The sequence below is a fragment of the Malus sylvestris genome, chromosome 6, assembly GCF_916048215.2.
Source record: "Malus sylvestris chromosome 6, drMalSylv7.2, whole genome shotgun sequence".
NCBI classification, from domain to species: Eukaryota; Viridiplantae; Streptophyta; class Magnoliopsida; order Rosales; family Rosaceae; genus Malus; species Malus sylvestris.
In genome coordinates, this window is record NC_062265.1 from 2,205,521 (window position 1) to 2,215,345 (window position 9,825).

Sequence of the window (9,825 nt, forward strand, 5' to 3'; positions counted from 1 at the left end):
TGATCCATATTCTTTATGGGGAAGGAATAAAACCATCACTTTCACGACGTGTTCGGGGTTTAAACAAGACAGCGTGGAAGCGAAACGCTTATCTAATTCACTTCTTCACCTACGCAGTCCAGAGTAACGAAGTTGCTGTAATATGGTTCCTCACAAGTGATAGTGAGGCTCCCATCTCTTGTTTATCTAGTAATACAGGCTCCCATCTCTTGTTTATCTTCATGTATGTAATGTGTGTACTGTGTGTGTGTACAATGGGAGTCTTCCATGTGTGTACTGTGTGTGTGTACTCTGTGTGTGTGTGTGTCTGTGCATGTGTGTGTACTCTGTGTGTGTGTGTATGTATATAATGTGTGTAATCTGGGTGTATGTCTGTGCGTGTGTGTGTGTGTGTCTTTGTGTGTGTGTGTGTGTAATCTGTGCGTCTGTGTGTGTGTGTGTGTAATCTGTGCGTCTGTGTGTGTGTAATCTGTGCGTCTGTGTGTGTGTGTAATATGTGCGTCTGTGTGTGTGTACTGTCTGTGTGTGTGTAATCTGTGCATCTGTGTGTGTGTGTACAGTCTGTGTGTGTGTAATCTGTGCATCTGTGCATATGTATAATCATATTGCACGATAATTATTAATAAACAAAATGGTGGGAATGTGCCATTTTCTAGATTTTGGGAGCAATCTAAGGCCCTTGTGAAGGAGAAATGTAATCTGTGTGTGTGTGTGTGTGATATGTGCGTCTGTGTGTGTGTAATCTGTGCGTGTGTGTGTGTACGCTGTGCGTGCATGCGTGTGTACTTTGTGTGTGTGTGTGTCTCTGTGTGTGTGTGTATATAATGTGTGTAATCTGGGTGTGTGTGTGTGTGTGTGTGTGTGTAATCTGTGCGTGACAGATCATGATTTCATCTTCATTAGTTTCTAAATGTTTGCTTCTTCTTCAATTGTTCATTCAACTCATGGCATGAATGTTTATTGTAGTTGTGATTTATTTAACATAATCTGCTGGAAATACGTAGTTGACCCGAGTGTTGAATTAATTCTTGAAGCTAATTTAGTCTTCCAAATATTTTAGTGCCTGCAGGTTGGTCAAATGAATAATAGAGATCCCCATGCAAATAAATTGTGCTTGGAAGATGCAACCAAATACATAAGACAGCAGCTGTAGGCTATGCACCAAGATGGTTGACTTGTTTTAATTTCTTTATTCTGCCTTAGCATTGGTATATTATGTAACTTGTCTATAGTAAATATATCCACAGAGGCTAGGATTGATGAAAGTTTAGTGAATGATGTTTTAAGAGTCAATCAATGACAAAGATTGACTTGTCACAAGTATCTTCTTATGTACTTGTATTTGTTGAAGTTGCATGTATTGGGCACTATTCTTTTTCTTCTTTTGGGTGATAGAGTTTAAACCAAGCTACATTTGCAAATTAAACTCAACTATTTATAAATAGTATGTCCCAACTATAGTATGTCCCAATTCTATTAGCAGGTAATAGAAACAAAACAATTTTCCTCTTTTTTTAAGATTCATAATATACATGGCAAAAATATGCTCCAATTAACCCATATCATGATATTTGTAGCATTACTCTATTACACAATGACAAAAATTTGTAGTCCTAGTCTAAGCAAACACAAATCTGGTGAACAGTACTGTTTTTATTATCCTGCTTCTTAGTCCGACACTGCACCAAACGCTTCACTAAGTTAGTCCAGCTTAGTCTAGTCTAAGCCAGTCCAGCTTAGTCCCTGCAGCTAGTCCAGTCCGAGACAGTCCAGCGCAACAAACGCACCCTTAGGGTTTTGGTCACAATGCCACCTTACACCTCATTTAAATTAGTTAGCTAACAAAAACCTTCAAGACCACATAGCTTACACCAAAGCAAATCCATCTCAGCGTTACACTTGCAGTTTTGGACTGAGTCAACATATTGGCCGTTACAAATTTAGAAAAAAATAAGCCATTGTTATAAACTTTGTATTTCAGTGTGATTGTGTAAATCCTAAATTAGATTTGATTCTAGTTATTCTACCCTATTAGGACTTGTATTCCTTTGAGGAGAAGGATTCTTCCCTCTCTTATTAATATAAGGCTAAATAGCCAAAATGGTCCCTGAGATTTGCATAATCAATCGAAATGGTCTCTGAGGTTGAAAATCAATAGAAATGGTCCCTAAGATTGTCCATCATCCATGATTTAAAAACTCTTTGGGCAATTTTCAAAACTTCATAACTCAATCATTTCTAAACCAAATTTGACACATAATATATCAAAATGAAGATAGGAAAGTGTAGAACAATATTATACTTATTTGGAAGCCCAATGGTTGCCGGAGATGGCCGAAAATAGCCTGAAAGGTGACTGGTCCACGGAAAAACTGGAAAACTCGCCGGAAACTAGGTAAACTTTAAACATTTATAACTTCTTCAATACTCAATGCCATGAGTGATTCAAAAACGAAAATCATATTTCTTGATGAGACAAAGATAATGGTACCTTTCTCAGCAGTTAACTCGCTGTGGTTTAGCCAAAAAAAGGCTCGAAAGTGGCTAACCAATTTCGAGTTTTCTAGACGATGTTATGAAGATTTTCGTACATGACGTCAGTTGGCCAAGTCAACGGGGAAATTGCAAAGTTTGTTGGGTTTTTCAAGTCACAATTCAACTAAAGCCCAAAGCCCAAAATAGAACACATCGGAGATTACTTTAATCTTATTTCAAATGGGTCTGGAGTAATTTACTTGGGAAGCTTGCTCGCCACATCATTAGTTGTCCAATACAAATGAGGAAAAGATTGGAAAAGACCTAATCATGCTAGGATTTTGACTAATATGACACGCCCCGACCCTGATATTCCCCGAATACCAGGATATACACGTGCTGGCCGACACCCGAGGATGACGAAAGCCATTAATTGATACAAAAGCTAAGAATAAGAAATAAAGACTGGTTATGAATTTAAAATACCATGAATTACTAATTTAGGAACGTGTTCAGAGCATACAACTAAACCTAATCACTAAAAAGAATTGAGATAGAATTGAATGAATAAAGAAGTGAGTCCTGCATTCGAGAAGATCCGAAGATGCTGCTGCGGAAGTGTCTTGACGCCGGGATTATGTGCCTTGATTCTAAGTCCTGAATGGGGGTGCAAAACAAAGGTGAGTGGACCAAGTTTATATATACAATAATAATAAAACAAGTATCAACATACTAACCCCCAAAGTTTATATATAATGAAAACTACTAGCATAATAAGTGATGGATTTAATAAAAATCCTAGCATGCCAAAATATCTCAAAAGTCACATTGCGGAAACGCATCGCGGAAATCAAAACGGTAAACGCATCATAAATCATCTCGTAAATGCGGTGTGCTGCTAGAAATATCACTGAATAAATATAACTCTCGGCTCAATGCCTGCACCTCAGTCTCTGTGCCCGTAGCCAGAGATAACTCCCTCCCGGCCCAATGCCTGTCTCCGTGTCCCTCAGCCTTTCACTAGGGAATATTTCTCCCGGCCTACATGCCAACACCAGATCCTCACCCCAGGCGGCATAGTGTCCAGTAGGTATGCACAAATAATTACGTCTCTCTTAAATAACCACTTCATAGCATAGGTTACCGATCATCGTCTACACTATAAAGAGGGGTTCAAAAACATGTTCTAGCATCCTATCGTCATCTATCAGATAGTCTACCAGTTCATGGTGTTTATAGAAAATATGATATATATTAAAATATAGCTCAATATAAGCTAACAATTATTTCCTCACCAAAACACGAGACGAAATCAATAAATTCAGTAAACAGGATTGATATAAATCAATTCACAAAATTCGTAGGCATGCTAATCATTTATGCAATTACTATAAAATCATGTAATTTTAGAAGGGGTCCACTCACAGTACTTAGTTGCCAAAAGCTGCGCCACTAGCGAAGATGGAAACGTCACAATAATTGTCCCTAAGCACATAAAGAGTCCAATAAATAAAACTATATAATAGCAATTGAATTTGGGAAAACAGACATTGGAAACGGATTCAGAACGTCGAATTACCCTAAGAAGAGTCCCGGACGAAAACCCGAAAAGTCAACCCTAAAGTCAACGTTGATCTGGGGTCAACGGTCAAACTAGGTCAAACGAGTTTTAGGCTTGAATCCGGATTAGGGTTAGGTTAAATAGGATTAGGATCTATTGGGTTTTGGGTTTAGAGTCCTAAGGTTTTTGGGTTTAAAAGTGTATTAGGGTGAAAAGGCTTTAGGGTGAAGAAGAGGGGTTTGGGCTTAACCCAAACCCACACTCACACACACACACACACGGGCTGCACAAAGGCAGGCCCTCACAATACACACACACACACAAAGGCCCTAAGGCCTCACAAAGGGCAGGGCTTTAAGCCCTTTGACAGAAATCGGCCCAAGGCCATTTTAAAACTATAACTAAAAGATAAAAGGGTGCGGGCTGGGTTACTGGGCTAGCCCAATTGACTAAGGCCCGAGGGGTTCTAATGGCCCGAAAGGCCTGATTGCCGAGGAAGAAGAAGGCCGGAGATTCGGCCGGAAAATGCACAATCTTTAAACGGCCATAACTTTATCACTACTCAACGAAATCAAGCGAGACAAACACGAAAGTTGTAGCCCTTGAAGAGACGAAGAGAATGGTAGCTCACAAAACGTCTAAATCGACGTGGTTTGGCCGGAAAATTCCTCGAAAGTCTCGGAGGTCGCCGGAAACTGGGTAAGATTCAAATGAGTATAACTTCTTCAATACTCAACGAAATTGAGTGAAACGAAAAGGAAATTTATAGTACTCGACGAGACGAAGAGATTGATACCTTACACGCCGGCCAACTCGCCGTGGTTTGGCCGAAAATGGCCTCGAAAGTCTCCGGAGTCGTCGGGGGAGACTTGGGTGTTCTCAGGGTGTCCCGAAGCTTCGTCAAGACGAGGGAGAGAGAGAAGAAGGTTCCAGAGGTGATGGTGGTATCGTAGCTAGGTGGTTATGGTGGTGGGTGCTCACGGTGATAGAGAGGGAGAGAGATGAGTGAGTGCAGGGATAAAACGAAGAAGGAGGAGGTTACGGGGAGAGCAGAGAAGAGAAGAGAGAGCGACCGGGGGAAAAACAAAAAAAATTATAAGGTGGGCCCTACGGGCTCACCAATTAAGACTAAGGTATTAAATATCGGAAATATCGGTAGTCCGAAAACACGGAAATATCGATGGAAATATCGGGATAATATCGATATCGATAAAAATTACATGGAAACCACGGAAATTGTAAGAAAAACTTTGGAAATTTTTATTGAAACATTGCAGGATGTTTATTTAGTCAATTATCTATTAGTTTATCACAAAAAATTAGAAGGAAATGCATTGCATGATGAATTTAACTTATTTAAGTTGATTATATAGTGAGCTGGCAAACATTGTGAGTGTAGAAAATATGTAGTAATTAATGAAAGAAGTTTAAACACACCATAATCATTTATATATAATGAATTAGTACAATATTTTACACTTTATACATTGCATGGTAAGATACATTAGTGACTCAGTACCACATAGAGTTCCTATGAGGTTCAAAATTATATATTGACGTAAAATACTATGTCAAGAAAGTTGCCTTACAAGTTAGATGGCTTTATCTTTATGTCTCCTTCTACCAATTTTTCATAAAGCAATCCATCAGTTGGTATATTTCTAGTTTAGAAGGGTCACATCTTCGAATAAGGCCTTAATGTAAAACCCCTCCCTTTGGTTTATAATTTTACTTTGTAGGTTTTTTTTTTTATTTTTTTTTTAAATTATTGTTTTTGGATCTTAATTAGTGAGCCAAGGGGCCCACCCCCTTATTTTTGTCCCCGAGGCTCTCATCTCTCATCTCTCTCAATCCTCTCTTTCTCTCCACTTTCCCATGCTCTCCCTCTCTCTGCAACTCTCATTCCTTCTAGTTCTTCGGTTCTTCACCGAACTCACATACACACACACCAGCACTCCCTCATCTCCCTCGTTCTTCTTCTCCCTCTGCTAGTGCAGACAAGGATGGTAGCACCATGGAAACCGGTGCAAAAGTTTAGAGAAAACTAAAACCCAGTTTCTGGTGTGGACCGTGGGTTCCAAGGCGAAACTCCGTCGAGCTCCGACCACGGCATGCCTTGAAAATGGTATAGATCTCTTCTTCTTCCCTTGGGCTTCAGTTTGGTAGTTTATTTGACATGTGTTGGTCACGTCTTGGGGTTAACCAGAGCTTGTAAGCTCCGGCGTCCTCTTTCCATCGAAACCAAGCCAAAATATCGCGATAGTTTCGGAAATATCACGATATTATCGCTATTATCGATAATATCGCGATATTTTGACGAAAACCCGTTGGATACCTATTAAAATATCGTTACCGTGAAAAACCGATAATATCGGCGATATTTCGCTGATATTATTGGCATTTTGTTCCTTGATTAAGACCTTAAAACAATTTTTAAATAAAAGTGGGTGATGCGAAATATATAAGCACACAAATTAAACCCTCTTTTTGACAATTGTAGTATAGATGTAAGTAGGGTATCGTTCTAGGCCGGGGATTAGGAGGGATTGCTAATCTATCCTAAATTAATTTAAAAATATTAAACAAGACTCAAGGATACAAAACTAGGCTAAAAACTCTAATAACTCGAAACACAATTAAAATGACTCAAAATAATGAAAACAATTAAATTAAACACTAGGAACTGAAATGGACGGAAATTAAATTAAAAGACTAACAATAAAGAAAACTAAATAAATAATATAATTTAATAATGGATGGGTGTTTGGTTTTGACTAGAAGTAAATTAAACTTAAATAAATTACAGAATTGACAAAAACATGAAATTAAAATGAAAGGATAAATGACGGACTAGCTAGAGGGTTTTTCTCCACACATGACACATATGCAACCTAAATTGATTTTCAGTTGTTCTTTCAATAAGTTGTAAATTTCAATACTCCAGATTAACCGTGAACAGCACTTTTTTAATCTTCAAGTTTTCCTTAAGTTATTGAATTGGACGGGAAAACGCATACAACAATTCAAAACATTCTTCAAAAGTCCCCTACGTGAAAAGCACAATAGAGATACAATCAAAGATCATTAAACTTTGTGAAAACTATAAGCATTGACGAGGCATTCGTAACTATGAAAAGCATGATACTCTTGCCAAGAATTTACTTAACGTGATTGTGACTAGCAACCTTTACTACTTGTGAAAATAAGTTCATAACGATTAGGTGAAATTCACTTATATTCTAGCATCAAATTCATGCATGTAAATTAAGCGTGCACTCTCAACCAACATACACAAATCAGTTTTTATACGAACGGATAAGTAAATTGAATTCACAACTTATAAATCACAACTGAAGGTAATCAATTCATATTACAAATATATTCATGGCTTTGAATTAACCTCTAGCCAAAATAAAATTTAATTACACATTATTAAAACATTTAACCAAAAGTAAAATATAAGTTGGAAAGTTTTAACCGAAAGAGGAGAAGCTTGCTGCTTCTGTTTCTGTCCGTGCTCTTTGAACCCCTGCTGAGGCTCACGCTGCTCCCGCCTTCTCTCTCTGTCCTCTCGCGCAAGGCAGCTCCTCGCAAGTCTCCCCGCAAGTCTCCGCGTTCTGCCAGTCACGCTGCCAAAGGCAGCTTGTGACCTCCCCTCACCCTGCGTCCGCCTTCCACGCTGCCCAAGGGCAGCTTCCCCTCTCCCCGCTGATTTCCACTCTCTCCCTCTTATTTTTCTGGCGCTGCCCCCCCTTTCCTCCAGCTGCAAAGCAGCTATTCTCTTCTTTTTCTCTGACCTTTCCCTCTCTCTTTATTTCTGCCCCTGCGAAGCCCACGTCTCTTGCGTCTCTGCGAGCTGCCCACAGGCAGCTCCCTTCTCCCGCTCCCAGCCTTTTCTCTCTTTTTGGCTGTCCCGTACTCCCTTTATTCCATGCGCACTGTCATTCTTTTATTTTTTTTTTCTTTTCTGCTTGCTGTCTGCTTCTTATCTTCTTCTTCCGCCCAGCTGCAAAGGCATCTTTTATTGCTTAGTTTTCTTTTCCCCGCAAGGCACGCTGCAAAGCAGCTTGCTGCTTATTCTTTTTCTTTCTTTTCGCTGGCAGTTTTGCTGCTCTCCTATATTATATCCCCCTCTGACCTGCCTTCCATCTCCTTCTTATTCTTTTATTCTTTTTGGCAGCCTTGCTGCCTTCCACTTCACGCTTTGCCCCAACATATTTCCACATGTGTTGTCCATGCAAGCTTTCCATCTTTTTGTCACTGCCAAGGCTCACGTTTTCCTCCTAGCTGCAAAGGTAGCTCCTCACTTTTTGTTTAGTCTGTGACATTACACAAATTAATTAATTCTTTAAAGAAACAAATATGTGATTTTCATTGATGGGAAGAAGACAATTAATAATTTAAAAAGACGAATTTAGCCAAGATTCAAGTAATTAAGAACTAGATAATAACTAAAAACTCATTTGTGCCATTTTTATTTTCTTTGCATAACAAATCCTATAAACACAAAAATAACGTAAATAGCTCAAAAATATAAGGAACTAACTAAGAAAAGACGAGTGAATTTGAAGTAAAAATATATATAAATATGATCCGATCAATGGGGCTGGGGTGTTTCAAATATATGAAAGAGAGATTGTAGGAAGTCTGGAGGACGTTCCTTTGGGGGATTCTCTGCGACATTTTGAGGAGGGGAAGACTTTAATCATCTATTATTCTATATTTCAATATCGTTCATAAGTTTTTCATATTCTTTTCTAGACTTTTCATTATGTTTTTATACTCTATGAATAACTAAACCCTTTTCTAGGGCTAGGATGATGCCCTAGCATGAATGTTTATGGTTTTCAATGACTATTTGATGAATATTTAGATTCGGTTTAGTTTATCAAATTGGAGATTGAATTAGAATCATGTGGGAACAATACTTGGACATGTAAAACGCTATATTACGATTATCTTGTGCACTTGCAAGTTTACACTAAGTTTTTGGCGCCGTTGCCGGGGACTCTAATTGAGTCCCCCAACTTGATATCTTATTCCATATCTAATAAGTCGTTTATTGTAGTTTATTCAATTTATTTTGTTTTGTTCTCTATTTTTTAGTAAGAGTCATAACTATAAGATAAGTAAAATGTAATTTTCGTCACTGTTTTATTTCAGTTTCTATATCACTGTTTTGACACAGTTTTAGACTGACCTATTCGAGTTTTTACCAGGCACATTTGAGTTGCAAGAAATTTGCAAAATACCAAGCAGTCGTTAAACAAGGAGCAAAGTTTGATCGATTATACAAGGTAGACGTTCATTGCAACTTGAGTTGATTCCTATAGATCAAGAACTTGAGTACACTTTAAGACACTTGCGGAGATAGTAAGATGTTGAACGACCAATTATAGGTGACAAGAACAATGGTGGAAATGATCCACCCCTACAACCAAGGCTCATGCGTGACTACACAAAGCCAATGGAGTACAATGCACTGTCGTGCATAGTATTGGCCCCCATTGCGCAGCAATTCAAGATTCGCCCACAAATAATTCAACTGTTGCCTATGTTTTATGGGAAGGAGGAAAATCCTTATCATCATATCAAGGCGTTCTTCAAGCTATGTTCCACATTCACCTTTACCAATGTTAGTGAGGAACAAATTCGACTTCGTCTATTCCCGTTGTCTTTGAGGGATAAAGCAAGTAGCTGGTTGGATTCTCTCCTTGAAGCCTCCATTGACACATGGATAGATTTATCCAAGAATTTTCTGTCCAAATTCTTCCCTGCTTAGAGAACCA

General features: G+C 38.6%; 1 long non-coding RNA gene across 1 annotated transcript; it reads right to left on the reverse strand.

Annotated features, from left to right (window-relative positions):
* Positions 1–2,951: 2,951 nt before the first annotated feature.
* LOC126627387 (uncharacterized) lies at positions 2,952–3,962 on the reverse strand. The gene is made up of 2 exons (XR_007624989.1): positions 3,901–3,962; positions 2,952–3,132 (listed from the first exon to the last, which is right to left on the reverse strand). It is a non-coding gene; the product is annotated as an uncharacterized LOC126627387 (long non-coding RNA).
* Between the last annotated feature and the right edge of the window lie 5,863 nt (positions 3,963–9,825).